This window comes from Lepidochelys kempii, chromosome 11, assembly GCF_965140285.1.
Source record: "Lepidochelys kempii isolate rLepKem1 chromosome 11, rLepKem1.hap1, whole genome shotgun sequence".
Taxonomy (NCBI): domain Eukaryota; kingdom Metazoa; phylum Chordata; order Testudines; family Cheloniidae; genus Lepidochelys; species Lepidochelys kempii.
This window is the reverse complement of record NC_136390.1, coordinates 71,048,988-71,071,690: the sequence shown is the minus strand read 5'-3', so window position 1 is coordinate 71,071,690 and position 22,703 is coordinate 71,048,988. Positions and strand designations below refer to the sequence as shown.

At 43.4% G+C, this 22,703-nt stretch overlaps 1 protein-coding gene across 8 annotated transcripts in view; it reads left to right on the top strand.

Moving 5' to 3' along the window:
• Positions 1 to 22,703, top strand: part of AGAP1 (ArfGAP with GTPase domain, ankyrin repeat and PH domain 1) — a 694,311-nt gene that overhangs the window by 446,249 nt on the left and 225,359 nt on the right. The gene's annotated exons all lie outside the window — the stretch shown is intronic.

Here is a 22,703-nt window from a genome sequence, read left to right as displayed (position 1 = left end):
GAAAGAAGCTATCAAATCCCCCCTCGTTCGTCTCTTCTGCAGACTAAATAATCCCAGTTTCCTCAGCCTCTCCTCATAAGTCATGTGCTCCAGACCCCTAATCATTTTTGTTGCCCTCCACTGGACTCTTTCCAATTTTTCCACATTCTTCTTGTAGTGTGGGGCCCAAAACTGGACACAGTACTCCAGATGAGGCTCACCAATGTCGAATAGAGGGGAATGATCACATCCCTAGATCTGCTGTCAATGCTCCTACTTATACATCCCAAAATGCCATTGGCCTTCTTGGCAACAAGGGCACACTGTTGACTCATATCTAGCTTCTCGTCCACTGTAACCCCTAGGTTCTTTTCCACAGAACTGCTGCCTAGCCATTCGGTCCCTAGTCTGTAGCAGTGCATGGGATTCTTCCGTCCTAAGTGCAGGACTCTGCACTTGTCCTTGTTGAACTTCGTCAGATTTCTTTTGGCCCAATCCTCCAATTTGTCTAGGTCCTTTTGTATCCTATCTCTACCGGCCAGCGTGTCTACCACTCTTCCCAGTTTAGTGTCATCTGCAAACTGACTGAGGTTGCAATGCACGCCATCTTCCAGATCATTAATGAAGATAATGAACAAAACCAGCCCCAGGACCAACCCTTGGGGCACTTTGCTTGATACTAGCTGCCAACTAGACATGGAGTCATTGATCCCTACCTGTTGAGCCCGACAATCTAGCCAGCTTTCTATCCACCTTATAGTCCATTCATCCAGCCCATACTTCTTTAACTTGCTGGGAAGAATACTGTGGGAGACCGTATCAAAAGCTTTGCTAAAATCAAGGAATAACACATCCACTGCTTTCCCCTCATCCACAGAGCCAATTATCTCATCATAGAAAGCAATTAGGTTAATCAGCCATGACTTGCCCTTGGTGAATCCATGTTGACTGTTCCTGATCATTTTCCTCTCCTCTAAGTGCTTCAAAAGAGTTTGCTCCATCGTTCAGAGCTGATTGGTTAGGTAGGAGAGAACTTGCTGCTGCATCTCTTTGAAGGGGGTGGAGCCAGAACTGCTTCTGCAATGTGGGATCCCAATACACTCAGGCTCTTCAACATGCTGTCCAGTATAGGCCATGACTTAAAATCACAATCTAGGCCTATGTTTCTGAATTTGCCAAGATCACAGAGATGGGATGTGTGTGTATTTTTGTGTTGTAGAATCACATTCCTCACTATGATCAAAGGTCTGTCAAATTTATTGTCATATAAACCCAGCATCCCAGCAGTCTCATCTGTCTTTAAACTGAACATTTAAATAGTGAGCTCTCAAGCATTAAAGAATGTAAATCTTTTCTCTAAAGGGATGCATCGTAGTGGAAGTGCTTTGGCGTTCATAGATCTGCACGTTGGTCCTAGTTTTAGTGGGTTAAAACTGTTGGGGCCACCTGCTGCCCTGCTTCCAGTGCTGTACCAATTGAGTCTTTCTTGACTGCATTCAGCAGAAGAGCTCTCCCGGGACTACAATCCACTGAGCATTAGTGGTTGATCTGGCTTGGTACAAAACTGCTCAGCCTTACTTTCTACCCTCTTGAGAATGTCTTACTGTCATCTCTGATGTCACTTCCTTGATTCTTTAGAACTATTGATTTCATAAATTGCATGGCAGTTAGCTGCAAGGCACTCACCCGCAACAGAATTCATATCCCAAAATCTTTGTCTACTCCAGCAGGGCTTCATCCCCTGTTCTTCTGATGCTTTCAGAACAGCCCAACTGCATCTGCTTCTCTGGTTCTTCCATTAAATTGTGTGAGGCTGGCAAGGAAGTCTCAAAGCATTTGACCTTGAAGCAAGAGTTGAGCCTCCCTGCTGCAAGTCAAGACTATCTGCATTGCCCTTTTGTGAGCAATGCTGATACAGGGCAATCAATTCTGGTTTTTGCTGAAGGTATATCTCAGTGTACTACCACTTGCTCACCTTCCTCCCCATACATCTAAGGGTTTTATAACTTCTCATTACTTTTCCCTTACAATTTAAGTGTTAAAGTAATATCTACACTATCACATTGAAAGGAGCCAGCCATTTGAGCACCAGGAGCAGAGAGTTTCCTTAGCAGGGGTGTCACAAAATGTCTCACTTTCGATTAACTGGCTTAGAATTTTAAAGCTATAGGAATTTCCACCAAGTTAGTGGGTGCATAAAGCCAATAGTAATCCACTGAAATGTACGGTTGCAGTACAGGGTGAAGATTGATACTTTAGCACACTCTCCTTGCTATGGCTTGGTGTGCAGTCATGTGAATTTAGCAAATTTAAAATGCCTGTCTGTTTAAGGTTAGGAAGCAGCTACATTATATCCTTACTATGGAGTGAATGATAACCTATATTATGTGATTTTAAATGTTATTTCCATTGGCATTAGTCTTGAAGAAGCCATTGAAAATCATTCCAAAAGTAACAAGGGTATCCATGGAAGATCTTTATTTTTGTTCGTTTAGGTATTATCAGTGTAGAGTGTGGAGCACTCTTACTCTCTCTGTCAACCAGGTGGCAGCCAATCACTATGAATAGTTTTTTTGCCTCCTCCGGGCTGTAGGTGCTTTCTGCTACTCATTCTGCAGCAGAGTTCCATGCAGAGTCAGTGGTCCGCAGAGGAAATGGGAGAGTAAGGCTAGTAGATTTGGGTAATTCTGTCTCTATACTTCATCGTGAACAAGTGCTGCTCTCCCCTTGGTGGGTTGGAAATGCAAATAGCTTCTGCCCTGTCATATATGTAAACCACAGCTTGAGGCAGAATCAGGTATTCAACACTCAGTTACATACATAAGACCTGTTTATACAGAATTTCTACATAAGCAGTCTGCTGTGTAGACTCCCAGCTTGTTGTGAATATGAAGCTGGAGTGAATTTCACTCTCCAGAACCTGAAAGGAATGATCCAGAAGTGGATTCTCACTAGAAGGAAGAATCCATGTAACTCATCTCTTGTACAGTGCACAATATTTTCTTGTGGCTCTACATCTGTTCTTGAACCTGTTCAGAAAGCAGCAAAAGAGGCTATCATTGGTTTTTCCACCCGTCATAAGGTTGCTACTGATTAGTCTATAGAGGTGTGTTCATTCCATCTTCATTCTAAAACGAAGAATGCCCTTTCCTTACCAAACTCAGAGCCTTTGCACTAGCTCTCACGAGGGGAAGGAATCATAGAATATCAGGGTTGGAAGGGACCTCAGGAGGTCATCTAGTCCAACCCACTGCTCAAAGCAGGACCACTCCCCAACTAAATCATCCCAGCCAGGGCTTTGTCAAGCCTGACCTTAAAAACTTCTAAGGAAGGAGATTCTACCACCTCCTAGGTAACGTATTCCAGTGTTTCACCACCCTCCTAGTGAAAATGTTTTTCCTAATATCCAACCTAAACCTCCCCTACTGCAACTTGAGACCATTACTCCTTGTCCTGTCCTCTTCTACCACTGAGAATAGTCTAGAACCACCTCTCAGGTAGTTGAAAGCAGCTATCAAATCCCCCCTCATTCTTCTCTTCTGCAGACTAAACAATCCCAGTTCCCTCAGCCTCTCCTCATAAGTCATGTGTTCCAGACCCCTAATCATTTTTGTTGCCCTTTGCTGGATTCTCTCCAATTTATCCACATCCTTCTTATAGTGTGGGGCCCAAAACTGGACACAGTACTCCAGATGAGGCCTCACCAATGTCGAATAGAGGGGAACGATCACGTCCCTCGATCTGCTGGCTATGCCCCTATTTATACATCCCAAAATGCCATTGGCCTTCTTGGCAACAAGGGCACACTGTTGACTCATATCCAGCTTCTCGTCCACTGTCACACCTAGGTCCTTTTCCGCAGAACTGCTGCCTAGCCATTCGGTCCCTAGTCTGTAGCGGTGCATTGGGTTCTTCCGTCCTCATTGCAGGAATCTGCACTTATCCTTGTTGAACCTCATCAGGTTTCCCTTGGCCCAATCCTCCAATTTGTCTAGGTCCCTCTGTATCCTGTCCCTGCCCTCCAGCGTATCTACCACTCCTCCTAGTTTAGTATCATCCGCAAATTTGCTGAGAGTGCAATCCACACCATCCTCCAGATCATTTATGAAGATATTGAACAAAACCGGCCCCAGGACCGACCCCTGGGGCACTCCACTTGACACCGCCTGCCAACTAGACATGGAGCCATTGATCACTACCCGTTGAGCCCGACAATCTAGCCAACTTTCTACCCACCTTATAGTGCATTCATGCAGCCCATACTTCTTTAACTTGCTGACAAGAATACTGTAGGAGACCGTGTCAAAAGCTTTGCTAAAGTCAAGAAACAATACATCCACTGCTTTCCCTTCATCCACAGAACCACTAATCTCATCATAGAAGGCAATTAGATTAGTCAGGCATGACCTTCCCTTGGTGAATCCATGCTGACTGTTCCTGATCACTTTTCTCTCGTGTAAGTGCTTCAGGATTGATTCCTTGAGGACCTGCTCCATGATTTTTCCGGGGACTGAGGTGAGACTGACTGGCCTGTAGTTCCCAGGATCCTCCTTCTTCCCTTTTTTAAAGATTGGCACTGCATTAGCCTTTTTCCAGTCATCCGGGACTTCCCCCGTTCACCACGAATTTTCAAAGATAATGGCCAATGGGTCTGCAATCACAGCCGCCAATTCCTATAGCACTCTCAGATGCAACGCGTTCGATCCCATGGACTTGTGCATGTCCAGCTTTTCTAAATAGTCCCTAACCACCTCTTTGTCCACAGAGGGCTGGCCACCTACTCCCCATGCTGTGTTGCCCAGCGCAGCAGTCTGGGAGCTGACCTTGTTCGTGAAGACAGAGGCAAGAAAAGCATTGAGTACATTAGCTTTTTCCACATCCTCTGTCACTAGGTTGCCTCCCTCATTCAGTAAGGGGCCCACACTTTCCTTGGCTTTCTTCTTGTTGCCAACATACCTGAAGAAACCCTTCTTGTTACTCTTAACATCTCTTGCTAGCTGCAGCTCCAGGTGTGATTTGGCCCTCCTGATTTCATTCCTGCATGCCCGAGCAATATTTTTGTACTCTTCCCTGGTCATTTGTCCAATCTTCCACTTCTTGTAAGCTTCGTTTTTATGTTTAAGATCCACAAGGATTTCACCGTTAAGCGAAGCTGGTTGTCTGCCATATTTACTATTCTTTCGACACATCGGGATGGTTTGTCCCTGTAACCTCAATAGGGATTCCTTGAAATACAGCCAACTCTCCAGGACTCCTTTCCCCCTCATGTTATTCCCCCAGGGAATCCTACCCATCCGTTCCCTGAGGGAGTCGAAGTCTGCTTTCCTGAAGTCCAGGGTCCGTATCCTGCTGCTTACCTTTCTTCCCTGTGTTAGGATCCTGAACTCGACCAACTCATGGTCACTGCCTCCCAGATTCCCATCCACTTTTGCTTCCCCCACTAATTCTTCCCGGTTTGTGAGCAGTAGGTCAAGAAAAGCTCTCCCCCCAGTTGGCTCCTGCAGCACTTGCACCAGGAAATTGTCCCCTACATTTTCCAAAAACTTCCTGGATTGTCTGTGCACTGCTGTAGTTCTCTCCCAGCAGATATCAGGAAGATTAAAGTCGCCCATGAGAACCAGGGCGTGTGATCTAGTAGCTTCTGTGAGTTGCCAGAAGAAAGCCTCATCCACCTCATCCCCCTGGTCCGGTGGTCTATAGCAGACTCCCACCACAACATCACCCTTGTTGCTCACGCTTCTAAACTTAATCCAGAGACACTCAGGTTTTTCTGCAGTTTCATACCAGAGCTCTGAGCAGTCATACTGCTCCCTTACATACAGTGCAACTCCCCCACCTTTTCTGGCCTCCCTGTCCTGCCTGAACAGTTTATAACCATCCATGACAGTACTCCAGGAGGAAAAGACTACCTTGTTTTGTGCGTGAAGTTGAAGCTGATGGGCAGCTGTGGTGTCACAGCAAAACACCTTCTTCTTCGAGTGATTTCCCTGTGGTTGCTCCACTTCAGGTGTCAGTGCGTCCCAGTGCCTTTGCTCAGAGAGTTTTAGTAGTGCCCATACTGGTCACATTTGTGTGGCGCCGGTCTAGTGACACTGTTGGTGCCTCATCCAGTGTGCGTGCAACCCAAACCCCTTAGTTCTTTGTCAACCGTCCCCAGCCTGAGATGGAGCTCCCAGCACTCCTGTAAAAATTAGATAGTACTCCTGTTTAGATAGTTTAAGATAGTATAGGCAGAATAAGTTTTAGTTCTTAGTTAATTACCTACCCTTTTTTCACAAAAAAAATATATATTTTCCGTTTATCCTGTAGAACAGTTAGGATAAGACAGCAAAATGCTAAAATGCTTGGTTCATCGGTCTTTAAACGCTGCACGATGTGCAGGGAAGCTATGCTGATGTCAGACAGACACATTTAATATGTCTATTGCTTGGGGAAAACGCACATTGCTCAGAAATGTGTCCATTGTAGCAACCTCAAAGCCAGGGCTCTCGGAGATAGAGACATGAGGTTGAAACTCATTTTGATGAAGAAGTCTCTACGGCCAGCCTCTGACCCGGGGCAGGAAACCCCTCCCGGCACAGGTGACCAGACATTTCTCCAGCAAGGTCTCCTAAGACTCATTCTTCCAAAACACCTGCAAGGAAATGGGCATCCTCTTTGCCTCGTAGAGAGCAGACCATGAGAAAGCTGTCTCCAGCCAGGTCACTCTCCTCGGTGCTGACCGCGCTGCGGCTCAGCACTCATGAAGCTCCGGGAACCTCTGGCACTGCCTGTGCAGGGGCCTCTGCAGAATCCCAGCTTTCCAGTGCAGAGTCAAGGGGCACCAAGCCTACTTCCTCCACTGCGGCACCGTCGATGACACTGACGGAGTCGGAACAGTCAGTCACTCTGCCAGTTATGCCGCCTCCCATGATGACAGCAGCTCCGACAAAGACCGCGGCAGCGGTACCAACTGCTACATCAGCGAAGCAATCGGCACCCACCTCATCGATGCTGAAGCCCCAGGCACTGCGCCTATTTCTGCACTAGAAAGACTTGCTGGTCTCATTGACACCAGAGTCCCCACTTCTGGGCACCGACAGCTCCCCGGTGCTTGCAGTAAAGGAATTACCTCTATCACTGGTAGCCCCCTCCCACACACACACACTTTCAAGTGTGGAGGAGCATAAGGAAGAAGGGGTGTTCTCATCTCACCATTCCTCTCCACTCAGAACATCTGTGATACCTGGACCCCTATGAGCAAGGTTCACATAGGGACAGGAGGCACCACTATGGTGTGGACACCTATGATGGATCCACCCATACCATTCCCCACTCACTGGCCTTAATAGGAACACTAAAAACCCCAATCAGATTCTTAAAAAACAGAACTTTATTAGAAGCACAAAGAAAAGATAAAAGAACAACTCTGTAAGATTAGAATGGAAGATAATCTCACAGGCAGTCAGACTTAAAACATAGAGAATCCCTCTAGGCAAAACCTTAAGTTACAAAAAGACACAAAAACAGGAATACACATTCCCTCCAGCACAATGAATTTCACAAGCCAAAACAAAAGAAAATCTAACACATTTTCTAGCTAGGTTACTTACTAACTCTAAAGGAGTTGCATTGCTTGCTTTCTTGATCTGTCCCCAGCAGAAGCATCAGACAGACAGACAAAGCCTTCCACTCCCACCCCCCTCGATTTGAAAGTATCTTGTCCCCTAATTGGTCATTTGGATCAGGTGCGAGCCAGGTTACTTGAGCTTCTTAAGCCTTTACAGATAAGAGGATGTTATAGTACTGTATCAGAGCTTCTTAACCCGTTCCCTTTATATTTGTGACAGAAACTATGTGGCACTACTTGCCAAATATAACCACAGAAACTATGGTAAATTCATGGATTTTTTTCCTCAGAAATATTGCTAATAAAGAGACAATTTTAAAGCACTGGTTTCTGAGGGGCAAATGATAGCGAGGATGGCCCTACAGTTGTCCCTAGACATAGCAGATACTGCAGCAAGATCCACTGTTCACACGGTGGTCATTTGATAGCTTCATGGTTGAGCTCTTTGGGGTCCCCTCAGGAAATGCAGGCTAGTGATGAAGACCTCCCATTCACTGTCAAACCAGCAAGGTGTTACACACCATGAAAAATTTGCAGGCAACACTCCGCAGGTTAGGCATTTACACACCTGCCTCGAAACTGAAACAAAATAGGTATCAATCATACCAAAGAAACAGATGTTCACCCTAACACAACAACATCAGCACCAATAAGATCAACAAAAACAGAGACCACAAAGACTCAGACCCCTACCACCTGCTGCGACCCAAGCTCCTTCATCCAAATAGCAAATTTGAAGGCTTGGTCGACGGTCTGAAGGACCTCCCTCACGTTACAGTGCCAACTACACGATCTGTTTGGAGATCATCTCCTCCCTTTCTACCTGAAGTGGTCTTCCATCAGCATGGACAAATGGGCCATAGAAATCATCCATACTGGCTATTCCATCCCCTTCATTTCTATACACCCGCCCGCCCCTTGTCCCTCTTCAGGTTCCCACTCACGACCACCTTCTACAGCTAGGTGCAGTGGAAGTAATTCCCACTCAACACAGAGGGAAGGGTTTCTATTCCCACCAGTTCTTAAAACAGAAGAAAAACGGGATGGAGCCCTATATTGGATCTCAGAAAACTCAATAAATTTGTGAGAAAATGATGATTCAGGATGGTCATGTTATCAACGATAATACCAGCACTGGAACCAGGGGACTGGTTTTCAGCTCTCGACCTACAAGATGCTTATTTTCATATTGTAATATACCCTGATCACAGGTGGTTCCTAAGATTTACCTTAGGCACAGACCACTATCAATACAAAGTGTTATCTTATGGCCTATCTATCACCCCTGGCACCTCAACTCTTTTCCAAAATTCTCCCAGTATTAGCAGCACACCTAAGAAAACAAGGGATAATAATATTCCCTTATTTGGATGACTATCTTCTGAAGTCACCTGCTTGAATAGTCAGCATCCGGACTACTCAACAGACGATAGACTTCTTCCAGAGTCTAGGTCTACAAATAAATGAGAAAAAGTCAACTCTAGACCCCGTTCAACAACTAGAGTTTATCATGGCTTACCTTGATTCAGTGGAAGCAAAAGTGTCCCTACCAATAAACAGATTGGACCCAATGACCAAGTTCATAGCCGTACTAATGAGCAGCCCACATATATGAGCCTACACATGTCTCCAATTTTTGGGTCACACGGCAGCATACACATTTGTGGTGAAACATGCACATTTACCTATGCAATGCCTTCAAGGATGGCTAGGAACTGTGTACAGGCCAAACAAACATGGCCTAAACAGATGACTAATGATGGCACCCAAAGTCAAGGAATCCCTGAAATGGTGGACGCAACCCAACAACTTGTGCTCGGGGATTCCATTCACACAGGAACCACCATCATAGGTGCTCACAACGGATGCCTCCCTTTTGGGTGGGGAGCACGCATGCAACAACACACGATTCAGGGACAGTGGTCCACCGATGAAACGCACCTACCCATAAATCTGTTAAAACTCTGCGCAGTTCACAATGCTTGCCTCCATTTCCTACTGCTGCTAAGGAACCAGAACATATGGGTATGACCAACAACATTGCATACATGCTCTACATAAACAGGCAGAGAGGGGCCCGATCACACTCACTATGCACCGAAGCCATGAAACTCTGGAACTGGTAAATCCAACACAATATCATCATCTCTGCCTCCTACCTGCCTGGATGCCAGAACACCACTGTGGACAAACTTAGCAGACAATTTCCCCATCATTACAAATGGGAGATGAATAGGGTGATACTAGAGAACATATTCCAACAATTGGGTCGTCCAGCTATAGGCCTCTTCACAAAAACTCAAAACCGCAAATGCCCACAATTCTGCTCGAGAGTAGGTCTGGGAATCCGATTGATGGGGGATGTATTCCGAATCAAATGGGACACATCTCTCCTGTATGCATTCCCACCCATACCACTGTTGAAAATGATACACAAAATAAGAACAATAAAGCGAAATACCCCCCACATGGCCAAGACAGCAGTGATATCCGTACATAACCCAATCACCCTACTGCTTTAGACGGACCTGCTAACACAACACAACACAAGGGTCAAGTTCACCACCCAAATCTAGAGATGCTCCATCTGAAAGCATGGCTCCTCTATGGTTCACTTATGACGAATTAGCCTGCTTGGAACAGGTCAAACAAGTGTTGCTACATAGTAGAAAGTCTATTACTTGTAAGACTTACCTACAGAACAGGTCAAACAAGTGTTGCTACATAGTAGAAAATCTATTACTTGTAAGACTTACCTACAGAAATGGAAGAGATTCACTAAATGGTGCAATGCCAAACAAGTCACCGCTATGTCAGCACCCCTTCCACTGACACTAAATTACATTCTCAAATTAAAAAACTCTGGCCTATTCATAAGTTCGAACAATGTACACCTTGCTGCTATAACTGCCGTTCACCAAAAAATTGATGCAACAACTCTGTTCACACATCCAGTCACCAAACAATTCCTCTAGGGCCTACAAATAATCTACCCAGATGTATGCCCACCTATACCACCATGGGACCTTAATTTGGTTTTAAAAGGTCTCACCAGAACCCCATTCGAACCCTTAGTGACCTGCTCCCTCATGCACCTATCAATGAAAGTCACCTTTTTAATGGCAATCACATTGGCTTGACGCGTGGGAGAGGAATAGGGGCTCTCACGGCAGACCCACCACATGCTATCTTTTTTTAACAGACGAAGTTACATTAAGGACCAATCTAAAATACATCCCTAAGATATACTCGCCCTTCCATTTAAATCAACCAGTACATTTTCACACATTCTTTCCCTAACCATATGAGAATGCACATGAAGCTACATGACACATCTTGGATGTTAGACAAACTTCAAGCATTCTACCTGGGTAGAACCAACCCATTTAGGAAACGGCTAGGATTAGCGGTGTTATCCTCCATCATCCAACCAACTCCGAAGCCCCTTCCATGCTCAGGAGGACAGACTGTCCTCTACAGTCACCTGAAGTAGAGCACCCACACGGACATCACTTGAAGAAAAGAAAGTTACTCACCCTGTGCAATAACTGAGGTTCTTCGAGATTTGTTCCCCTGTGGGTGCTCCACTACCCACCCTCCTCCCCTCTACTTTGGAGTGTGCAATATGACTCTACATTAAAGAAGGAACTGAGAGGTTCAAGTCACACGCATGCTAGATGAGGCATCAATGGGGCCATGAGACTGGCACCATGCATGTGCGACCCGTATGGGCACTGCTACTGAAACTGTCCAAGTATAGGCACAGAGATGCACTGATACCTCAGCTGGATCACTCACGGAGGGCGCATCTCGAAGAACCTCAGGCCTGGTCTACACAAGGGTGGGAGTTCTATCTAAGTTACTTATCTTCAGCTACGTGAATAACGTAGCTGAAGTCGACATACTTAGACCTACTCACCGCGGTGTCTTCATTGCAGTGAGTTGACTGCTGCCGCTACCCCATCAACTCTGCCTGCGCCTCTCGTGGTGGTGGAGTACAGTAGTCAACGGGAGAGCGCTCAGGGGTCGATTTATTGTGTCTAGTCTAGTCTAGACGTGATAAATCAACCCCCCCCACTGGATCAATCGCTGCCCGCTGATCCGGTGGGTAGTATAGACATACCCTCGGTTACTGCACAAGGTGAGTAACCCATTTCTCAGAGCTCTGGAGTTGTGGTTCCCTAACGTGTAGCACTTGGCAACCCTTTCAGAAATAGCAGGGATGGGAACGGTATATGGGGAAGAAATAAATGAAAAGGCAATTTCAATCCCTCTGTACTGCAGTTCGAGTTGATGCAAAAGTTGCAGGGACTAAAATATTTAATCTAGTCTTTAAGAACTGACAGTGTGTTTGGCAACGTTGCTTCATATCAGGTCTAAGGTCATAATGATCACAAGTCCTTACTCTCAGATATGTTCAGCAGCCTATGAGAAATGATTCAGTGGTCTTGGATCATTTCCGAGTGAAAAGTCTGTCACACAAACCGGTATCAAAATTGGCACCCTTGTAAGCAGTCTAGACATAGAAAATATCACAAAGATGCAGAAAGTGAACTAGCATCTAAGTTCTAGAGGTGATACCTCCAGAAGAGTTGAGAGACAATGGCAGGGCAGCATGGGGAAGTTTGAGCTATACTTTGCTAGCTAAATAAGTAACTTCAGTTGTTAATGCTGTCAGCCTGACGCCTTTCACAATCACTAAACGCATTTTCCTTTTCTTGAAGAAGGGTAAAATATATACATAAGCAACCTACATTTTCAGGACTTGGTGCTGACAGTTTTTTTCCAAGAACCTTAAACCTGCCCTTCCCTTGGTGTGCCTAAGGGACTGCCTTGATAGAAAAATGGAGGGGATAATGAGAGAGAACTTTGACCTGCAGGTTTCACAGTACACCATCTCTACCTATTCATCTTACATGTCTGTCTTGCCTTCACAAAGGGACCCATGAGAGTTTGACTAGGCATCTCTTGGTTCCTAATGGCATAGTGCCATGTATCAGGGCTCCCTGTGTATATTCTCTGGGATACTTGCTGAGTAGTGCTATTTTAATGGTGAAGGACAAGTTCGTGTTTGAAGCCTCTTTAACTTAGCGTTATCCTGATGAATACCTATTTTGACACCCATCTACCTTTTTGGGTTTTTTACCAGCATGCCACAGGTCAGCAGATGACACAGCTTTAGCTGTGGTTGTCCTCAGTGTAAAGTGTTCTGCCCCTGGATCCACTTCAATTGTTCACTTTCCCACTTCTGAAAAAGAGAGATGAAAATGTAACTTTTTCCTGGGGGGATTTTAATTTGTTTTGTATTTGAATCAGTTTGTTTCTATATTTGTGTTTTTTACATCAATACACAGCTCCATGGTAGATTGTGGGGAAGGGAGGGTTTTATCATTATCCTGGTTATATGGCGCATGGGCTCCTTGGAAAGTGCCTTTCATCAAAGCTCAGAATTGTCTTTGTATTTCAAGAAATACAGCTTATTTTGAGAATTTCTGAAGACTACTCCGAAGATTGCTAAGGAGATGCTCCCTACTTTGTATTCCCAAGATTTCAGTTCTTACCTACTTTTCTTGGTACTCAAAGCTATTGTTAGGGCATGTCTCCATGGAGTAAGTAAAATTAATTTGAATTAATAAAAGGTGTAAATTTAAAGTGGATTAGTTAAACTGCATTAAACCCCTGTGTGGACATACTCATTCAGAATTAAAGTTGTCTTAATTTGCTTTAGGTTACCGAATCCACTTTAAATTCCCACCTTTACTTAGTTCAAATTAACTTTCCTGAGTGTCCCCGTGCAGACAAACCCTGAGATTCCCAAGCAGAAAACCAAAGCCTAAACTTTGCCAGGGCAGAAACAAAGCTCCAATGGTTCCGTTCCAAAAGTTCATTTCATCTCAGAATAAGGATGAAGTGGGGGATGATCATCTAGTTCCAGCATGCGTGGCTCACCATTGATCTTAGACACAGTGGGTTCAAAAGTGTTCCAACAATTCTGGTATCTCCCGCCATGCAAAAGGTGGTAAGTTCCAACATCTCTGTAAAGGGAGGGTCTCCTCTTCCTCATGATGCCTGTGGGAAAATGAAACCATTTAATAACTTTGTTCTGGGAAAAAGTTTCCACGGCTTTATTCTTCTTTCATTGTCTTCCAAAATAACGAAGAATAAGAGGGAAATCCTGCTGATTGTCCTCATAAAACCCAGCTGTCCATCTAGCACCTATAAATCTTGGGTACATATCCAAGAGAATGGTTTGACTGTGTACAGAGAATAGCATTGTATGGAGGCAGTTTGGCCTAGTGGATAGTGCACTGAGACTGTGGAGATATGGGTTCTGTACCTGGCTCAGTCATTGGCCTGCTGGGTGACCTAGGGCAAGTCATCTCATCTCTGTTTCCATTTCCTCTTCTGTAAAATGGGGGTACTGATACTGACGTCCTTTGTAAAGTGCTTTGAGATCTACACATGAAAAATGCTGTATGAAAGCTGGGTGTTTTTATCATAATGTTCTGAGGTCTGAGGCATGAGAGCACTGCTTCTATTTCATCTTTCTCCCATTTGGGATAGACTCTGTTCAAATGACATTCACAAAGGTTGTTGGGATTGTGGTGGTGCTGCAGGAGTGACACACAAAAATGTTGTTATACTGTAGCCAGATGAGACTCATCTGAATAAGTTTGGCCTGGGAAATCACTAGGTGGTATCCACAACTCTGGAAATCCATTTTCTTATGAGCAGTGCTAACTGAAGGGGAAATGAGCTCATTCCATCATTCATAGAAACGTAGTTCACGTTGGCTTAATGATGAAGACCTTAGGAATGATTTTTCCATTATCAGACAAAGTAATCATGTTTCAATAATGGTGTGTAAAACTTCAGCATGGCTAGGAGTTGTCTTGCTTCGCACAGATGTGCTCCGATATATTGTAATGACACTACTACCATAACAGTACCTTGGCTTGTGAAATTCTACAGGCACTGACTGATCTTCTAGGACCCAATCAGAGTTTAAATGACGATCCATGTAAAAACTGTTGAAATGTGACATACGAGTGTCCAGCGGTGTAGCCAACTCCAGCAATGTTCTCACATCTCATTATATTTAGTGTTGTTTTCTTAAAGCCTTAGCTCCTCAAGCCATGTGATTAAATAAAGCTGGGATTCTCGTGTTAAAAAAAAATTCCTTGACTTAATGCTTCTGCAGAAAAGCTTGAAAATGGGGACTATAAAAACTCAGTGGCCAAAAAGAACCCAAAATATATTATTGTTTTTAGGCCAATTTCATGATTTTGGGGACCTGACGAATGATTTTTGTAAGTATGGGGGCTGGCAACATTGGTTCTTGCAGTCTGGCTATCGTAGTATTTAAATGCTGTGTTGCACAACTGGGTATATGAATAACTTTGTGCAAACATCTTTGGCTGGCTCGTCTCTTGCTCCAAAAAGTGTGTTTCCCCTTGAACTGTTTCACAGCCCCAAGGTATGTATAGGTATGTTGGATTAACAAACTACCCACACTCTCCCTGATGATCGTAGTCAATAAAAAATAGTTTGTTTCAAATGAAAATACAACTCTAGATATCTGTGAAGTCTGAATTCTCTTCTTTAATAATTTTCTGGGAAGGGCCATAGTAATCATAAAATCAGGTCATGTTGAATAGGTCTGGGAATTGACCCAAAGATTGCTTTGTTTATGACTTCATATTGCTATGTATCAATTAGAATGCAGATGTACTCTTTGAAACCTTTTGCATTCAGGGCAGACCCTGGGAAAGAGAAGTCGACAGGGTGATTTTAGGGGTAATATATGTTTGACAAAATTATCAATGCTCAAATTTGTGTTATAGTTATTTTTTATCAGTCAATATGAATGAAACACTGGAGTAAATGGAAAACAGGCATGAAAGATATATAGTGTTGTGTCTAATTCTAGCTGCATATCTGAGGTATTGATACCATATATCGTCCACACGAAAATAATTGTGGACAAGTTTAATAGCTTCTGTCCTAAAACTTTGTTCAGAATAGTATACCGCTTTATGATGTCATTTGTTACAGTTCCTCTGGGCTTCACTTCTTAATTCTGTCATACTTTGATACATTGCTGCAGTTATTTTGTAGACGCTACATGGTAACCTCTTCAGCAAAAATGGTCATTAGAGCCTGTGCTACTTTACCACCTTATGCCGTGATCATATGGGATATCACACGTCACTGCTGTGTGTTTTCAACTAATATATATATTGTGTGTGATAGCATGTGTGCTTGTGTGGGAAACAAAGGGGTTGGTAGCGCGCCAGAGGGGACCGCTGCAGGAGATCATCCATGCAGTTTGTTGTTTACAAGGGCGTTGTTTTCTTGAAATAGTGCTTCAGTAAGGATTAGTTTAAAAAAAAAACACACCTAAATACATAGTTGCCATCCTTAAGGTAAGGATTGCACTGTGGGAAAACTGTCGAGGTAAGTAAATTTTAAATCCTAACAACCTTAACAGTGTCCCTTCAAACTGAGCATAGCCCTAAATGAAATCACCACTGCACCTGCTATGCCAAGTGAAAAATCACAGCAAACCAGGGGCATAATGAAATGTGGAGTTCTCAGTGTCCTGTATAATGGTCAGTAAGCTGTACCATAAAAGACTCCCACTTAAGCAGTCTGTGCTTAGGGTAATGAAGACTGATTATTCCTGCTGTTTCCATGTAACTAGTCCCACAACTGGGTAGAGATTCTCCTTGTTTGTGCATTAAGTGACCTGTGAATATATAAAGCATATTTAGCTTGGAATCCATTTGTTTCAGAGCATATGACACAAGATTTATCACATGTAATTAGTGTAGGGAACTGCAATGCACATGGAACTATTACTTGCAGAACAGTGTAAATGTGCAGTATGTAATAGATATCAACAAAGAGTGAAGCTCATTGTCAAAAAAGACTGTTTGGTTATTTGAACAAGTTGCAATTTAAATAGGCAAGGTATTGATTTATGAAGAGATGATTTATGAAAATAAAGCTCCATTTCTAGCAGAACTAACCAGTATAGACATACATGTTACATAAATTATTTGTGATAGACAAATTGTGGATCTAGTGCTTACGAAATGTTAGATCTGTTCTTGTTATGATCTAGTGGGAGCAGGGGGGATTGAGGGGCAGAGACAGAATAACCTGCTCAGATTTCCATGACAATGTGCAAACTATGAAAAATTAAATATTTTGTATGTTTGAGATCTGGTGTTATACATTGAAAGACCGCTCCGTCCCCAAGCATCAACTGATCTGATTAATACTATAGCATAGACACAGTGAAAGTTTATTTTATTCCTTTAACTTCAGGGTCTCAGTTCCCAATGTTAATAGTAAGGGAACAAAATGACCTTCTCAGAAGGAGCTTTAGGTTGATCAGAGTGTTTTCCAGAACAGACTGACACACACATTTTAAAATGACTAATTGTCCCCCAATGTTATTTTCTGGGGAGGTAGCTTTGTAGTACCTTTTAAGAAATCACAGTGCACTAAGATGTTAAAGGACGTAATGTCCATATCTCTCTGTAGGAAGGAGTTTAGGGAAAATGTTCTTTCACTGCTGCTTGCACAGAAACCTGTGATAAATATTTTCTTATGTGGCTCATAACCGGACTGTAGGTTTTTTGCTGAGTTCTCTGCGAAGAATGGGGGAAGTGGAGTTGGAGATTGTTGTTTTTTTGCAGGTGTGCCTGTGGCCCCAAATGGAAACCAATCAAGGTGCGATTTATGTTCATTAAGTGCTTGTCAAAACTGAAAAATTTTCTAATCAACAGCAATATAGCAGAGGCCCCCTCTATGGCTGGGAGTGTCGCCTCCGCAGTATCGGCTATTTGCCTGTTACAACTCTAGGCTAGAAATCCACTGATGATTACATTAGGCTAAGCTGTGAAGTAAATGAACCATGTCTTATTTAGGTGCAACTAGCTTCAGTGTAGTCCTGCCCCGCAGGGCACTTTATAGCGTTTTATGGTTTTAAAATTAGTGTAGCTTCCCATTTGCTGCAGGGTGCTGCATGTTATGCCTTTGAACTCAATAAGCAAAGGGAAGGGGGCCTTTTGTTTTTCCCCCTTATTTTTTTTTCCTTTGCAGTTTAGCAATTTTGTTTTGCATCTTTTCCAGACGGCATTTTGCAATAAAAATGTCTGACTGCCATGTACACACAAAAGTACGGCTTCAGCATTTACCAGTCCACGTCTCGCACCCGCTTCTGACAAAGCAGTTGTTGCTGACAATGAACAATAGCTTTGCAGGTTACCATTCACGGCTCCCTAAGTCAGTATTATTCTCTAAAATATGCCATCTTGATCTTAGCTCCCTCTCTCCAAAAACTTCCAACATTCCATCCTGAGATACAAACACGGGCTCTCTGTTTTAATACTTCGGCAGCATCTTTCACCTATGGATAAGGAAGCCTTAATGCAGTGAGCCTCACAAACATCTCTGTATGATAGACAAGCTGGGTCTCCTATCTGCTGACAGGGAATCTGACATACATGTATCAAATATCTGGCCCAGCACCACAGGGCAAACCAATAATAGTAGTGGGAATAGAACTCCTAACTACTTGCCCTGTGTCTTAACCAGTTTCTAGCATGGGGAATGGGAGCTGTCAGATTGTGTCAACACAAGTCACAGAATGGGAAGTGTGTGTTTTTTTTGGCTGCTAACACTTTGAAGACTACAGAAATATTCATGTACCACGTAATATTTGACTGGAAAAAGCCAACACTCTTCAGGTTAAATTCTGTATTTTATTACCTTAGAGTAAGTTATTGATGGGAGATAGAGAGAGGGAAAGGAATGCAAGAAAGAAAATGAAAATTTGAGGGACCAGTTTTTTTCCGGGACTTTCTAAGAAGTGAGAGGTTAGATTAGGTTTAGGTACATTAATTTTGTGACACACAGTAACCTTGCAATGAGTGTTTTGATGTTGAGCATGCAAGAAGAGTGTACTCAGCCAAACAGCTGTCAGTGGTTAGGGCCCTACCAAATTCACAGCAATGAAAAATGCATCACCGTCTGTGAAATCTAGTCTCCACTGTGAAACCTGTCAATTGTGGGGCACTCCCTGGTATTGCCACCCTTGCTTTTGCACTGCCTTCAGAGCTAGATGGCCACAGAGCAGAGGCTGCTGGGCAGGCGCCCAGCTTCGAAGGTAACACCACTGCCAGCAGCAAAGCAGAAGTGAGGGTGGCATGGTACAGGGAGGTTGTCACTTTTGGGGTGGGCCTTATGGATGGACACAGTGGGCAACTGCCCAGGGCGCTGTGTTCACACACACCCCCACGCCTCCACACACACACAGCCAGCCCAAGGCCCCTTTAAACCTGAGGGCCGGGCCCAGAGCCGGAGAGGAGCAGGGTTGGGAGCATCCCAGCCAGGGGCTCCTACCATGCATCTGGCTCCAGCTGCTAGTTCTGCCCGGGCAGGGGTTGGACTTCCTCTTCCCCAGCATGGGCTGCTCCCGGGGCCCAGTCAGACCCACCTCCATGAACCTCTGCCAGCTGCAGGAAGCTCTGTGTCTGCTGCCCGGGAGCCCAGCTCTGAAGGCAGGGCTGTCACAAGCAGCAGTGCAGAAGTATGGATGGCAATATTGCAAACTTCCTACAATAGTCTTGTGACCCCCCACCCCCTTTTGGGACCCCCCACAATTACAACACTATAATTTAAATATCTGAAACCATGAAATTTAAGATTTTTAAAATACTATAGCTGTTAAATATACCAAAATGGACCGTGAATTTGGTAGGGCCCTAATCATGGTAAACAGTATGTGTATTCTGTCGTGTGAGGGGAAGGATTGTGGAGAAGGGCTGCTTCAACTATAGTCCATCCAAATGCAACCAGACGGAGTCCGAAGAATCCCCTGCTCTGAGGCCTCCCAGGGAAAGAGCTGATATGGTTTCTATGCATGGAGGACCACACTGGAACATAGGACCTTTCACTGTAATTTCAGAACTGTCCAGTATCAACAGTACAAGGTACAGTGTCTCCCGGTCCTGGTCTGCTTTTGCAGCAAGAATCTGAGTCACTCATTTTTGTATATCACATAAAGCAGTGCAGAATACTCCCACTTAGGCTCCCAGGGTCTATAGCTATCTACTTGATCATTTCATTCTCTATTAAAGGTCTCACTTGCTTTGCAATACTCAAGCTCCATCTCTGCTTCTGTAACTCTGACAGACCCCGGACGGTGGTGGGTGGGATCAATTCTGGGACCTCTGGAGCTTAGTGCATGAGCCTCTACTGTATGAGCTAAAAGCCAACTGACTGTTAGCTAAGGCTGTAGAGCAGACTCATTTTATCTCTCTCTAAGTGGTCTCGGTGCCACTAGATGGGACAGAACACCACATCTAGGAGGTGTGTGGGTTATGCTTCCTTGCTCTTTGTATGGTTATTTATATCTGTGCAAAGTAATTGGAATGGTAGTATTTTACACCTACTTTTCACAAATGTTGTTTAACCACAAGGAGAAATGCACTGGAGATTAAGGCCGTCAGATATACTGGATTTTAAACCTGAAGTAAGTTTATGGTATTTGGTTTCTAAAAATTGAGTTTGCATATTGTATTAGTTTGTACATTTCACTAGCTGTTCTTAGCTTATTAGTCAGGTTGTAGAAACAAAAGTGATTGGGTGCTTGCAGGGGTTGCTCAATGGCAGGGGTAACTTTTTAAATGCGATGGAGCCATGAACAAATGGAGAGTATTCTTGCATAATAAACTAGGTTTTGGAAATAGAAAAAGTGAAATGCAGCTGATAGACTTTGGTAATTTATTTATTTGTATTTCATCCACAATGTACTGTGCATTTAAATCATATGAACAATATAGTTCCTGTGCCAAGGCATGTAGAGTCCAGACAGGCAACATGAGGAATGGAGGGAACATACTGCAGGAACGCGCGTGGTCCTATAGTTCTGCCTTTAAAATAAACTCTGTGTCTGTGTTGTAAGAGAGCATTGTACACGCCTCCAAACCTGGTGGAGCTGTGTTCTGATTTTTTCTTATTTGAAGCAGTGTTGAAATAAAGGCCTATTCTCATGTGCAGACAGTAGTGTAGAGAAGAAATTAAACTACTGTGCCCAATGTTATGTGATATGGAAGGACATTTTTGTGGTTCCTTTCTTAAGTTTTGAAAATTAAAGTTTGATTTTTTTTCCCTCTAGACAAGATTGTGTGCTTCCATAACATGAATAGTGGTTTTGTTGAAGAATTCTTCATAGCAATTTTTATTAGATTTTTTTTTTATAAAGGAGGATTCTAATTGTTTTGGGAATGAATGTATGATAGTTGGACACGGTGTTCACTGAATTTTGTTTGTGTGAGAGTGATTTAAAAAACTGAAGCCCACATGAATGTATACCAACAGTTGTGTAATGTTTTCATTGCAATTATTTATTCCAGTCAGTAAGGAACATCCTTAAATAGCAGTATTAAATATTCTCAAGACAAGGCCTATTTAGAAAGCAAAGTCATATCTATCTCTTTAGTCAGTCTTTGTGTTTGCCTAAGCAGCTTCCATCCATTTCACTGTTTAACTTAATTATATTTCCATTTATAGTGTTTCTGAAAAGAAAGCTGTATTATTGTGTATCATGTCTTTTCACTATGGGCAATTCATTTTGAGGTGTTATTAAATAACATTTTGCAGCTTCCAGAAGTATTTGTCCTTTCTATGGCAATCACGGGTATTTTAGCAGTTAATTTAGTCTTATAGATACTAGTCACTTGCCTTGAGTAGTCAAATTAACACTCAGTGGCGCTATATTTGAGCAAACTGCTAAAGGTGTTACCTCAGGATGAAAAGCAATGAGAATCAATATAGTGAGTGTATTTTTAGGGAATATTGATTGATTGATGTGTTCTAGGCTTAACTTCAAGTACCAGCATGCCCCACAGCTGACTAAGATGAAGTCGCCAGTTACTGATAACTGTAGGCCATGACTTATGTAGTATTTCACAAGCTCGGAGATTAGATGAACACTTTTTTAAACAATTTTTTAGCTAAAGAAGTTGTGTATGCGGTAGTTACAATATCTGTAACGCCTACCAAATCCTAGTAAAGTGCCTCACATTTTCCCCACTTACAGTGCAACTACCTGCCATTGCTGTGAGAACTGGAGACGACATTGATTTGATTCAGTGCAGCACGGTATTCCTGTAGGGATCTGTTTGGTACACTGAGGCATTAATGACTTATCTCCCTTCCTCGAAAGGCAGCTCCACAGAAGGTGGTAGCCATGTTAAGCTGTGCTTCTGTCAGCAAGCTGAGAGCTGTGTCTCTCTGACACAACTCTCGATTGCTAGCAGGTTTCTCTCATTGCACCTCATTTGCATCTGGGACATCAATTAGCATGTTTGTTGAGGCTAATTGAATGAAACTCAATCATAGCTCTTAATTGCTTGACTATGTGAAAAGAAATCACATTAATGCAGCTAATTAAGTATACGGCAATAGATGCAACATAATTAGGAGTGAAATGTGAAAAACAACTGATGGCAAAGGTGTAAGAGCAGGAGTGTGGGGGGGATTCAGGCACTCCGTTATCTTGTTATTGACGCATTTGGGGAGGGTTCCCTTTGCTCTGGTGCTTGTTTTTTTCACAGTGCTGAATGATGAACATGGACAACTTGAGAAGAAAAATGCAAATGGATTTGCAATTACTACTTTTTCAAGCTGTTGAGGGGCAGAAGATGGCACTTCTGGGGTGGCCTGCTGTTGAGTAGGCTCTAGGGACTTGTTAAGTGCTGTTTAAAAGTACTTGGCTTTGAATTACCCTCATGCCTTGTTAAAGAGTTTTTTCCCCTTTTTTCTCAGATCAGCGTTTTCTACAACTAACATCTAGGGGAGTTAAATCTGTAACATTTGCATATCAAATCAGACTTGCTGTCTTCTCTTTAACACATCATATTCCAGATGACAGCGAGACCCTCATCTGTTCTAATCTGATCAAACCACACGTCACTCTTCTGACCATGCTGTATTATTTTGTAGTTGTAACTTTTAATTCAAGTACAGATCTAAGATGCGTGGATGCAGGGCTAGGAGGGAGTTGACATCCTAGTGGAAGGAAGCTCAGTGCTTTCCT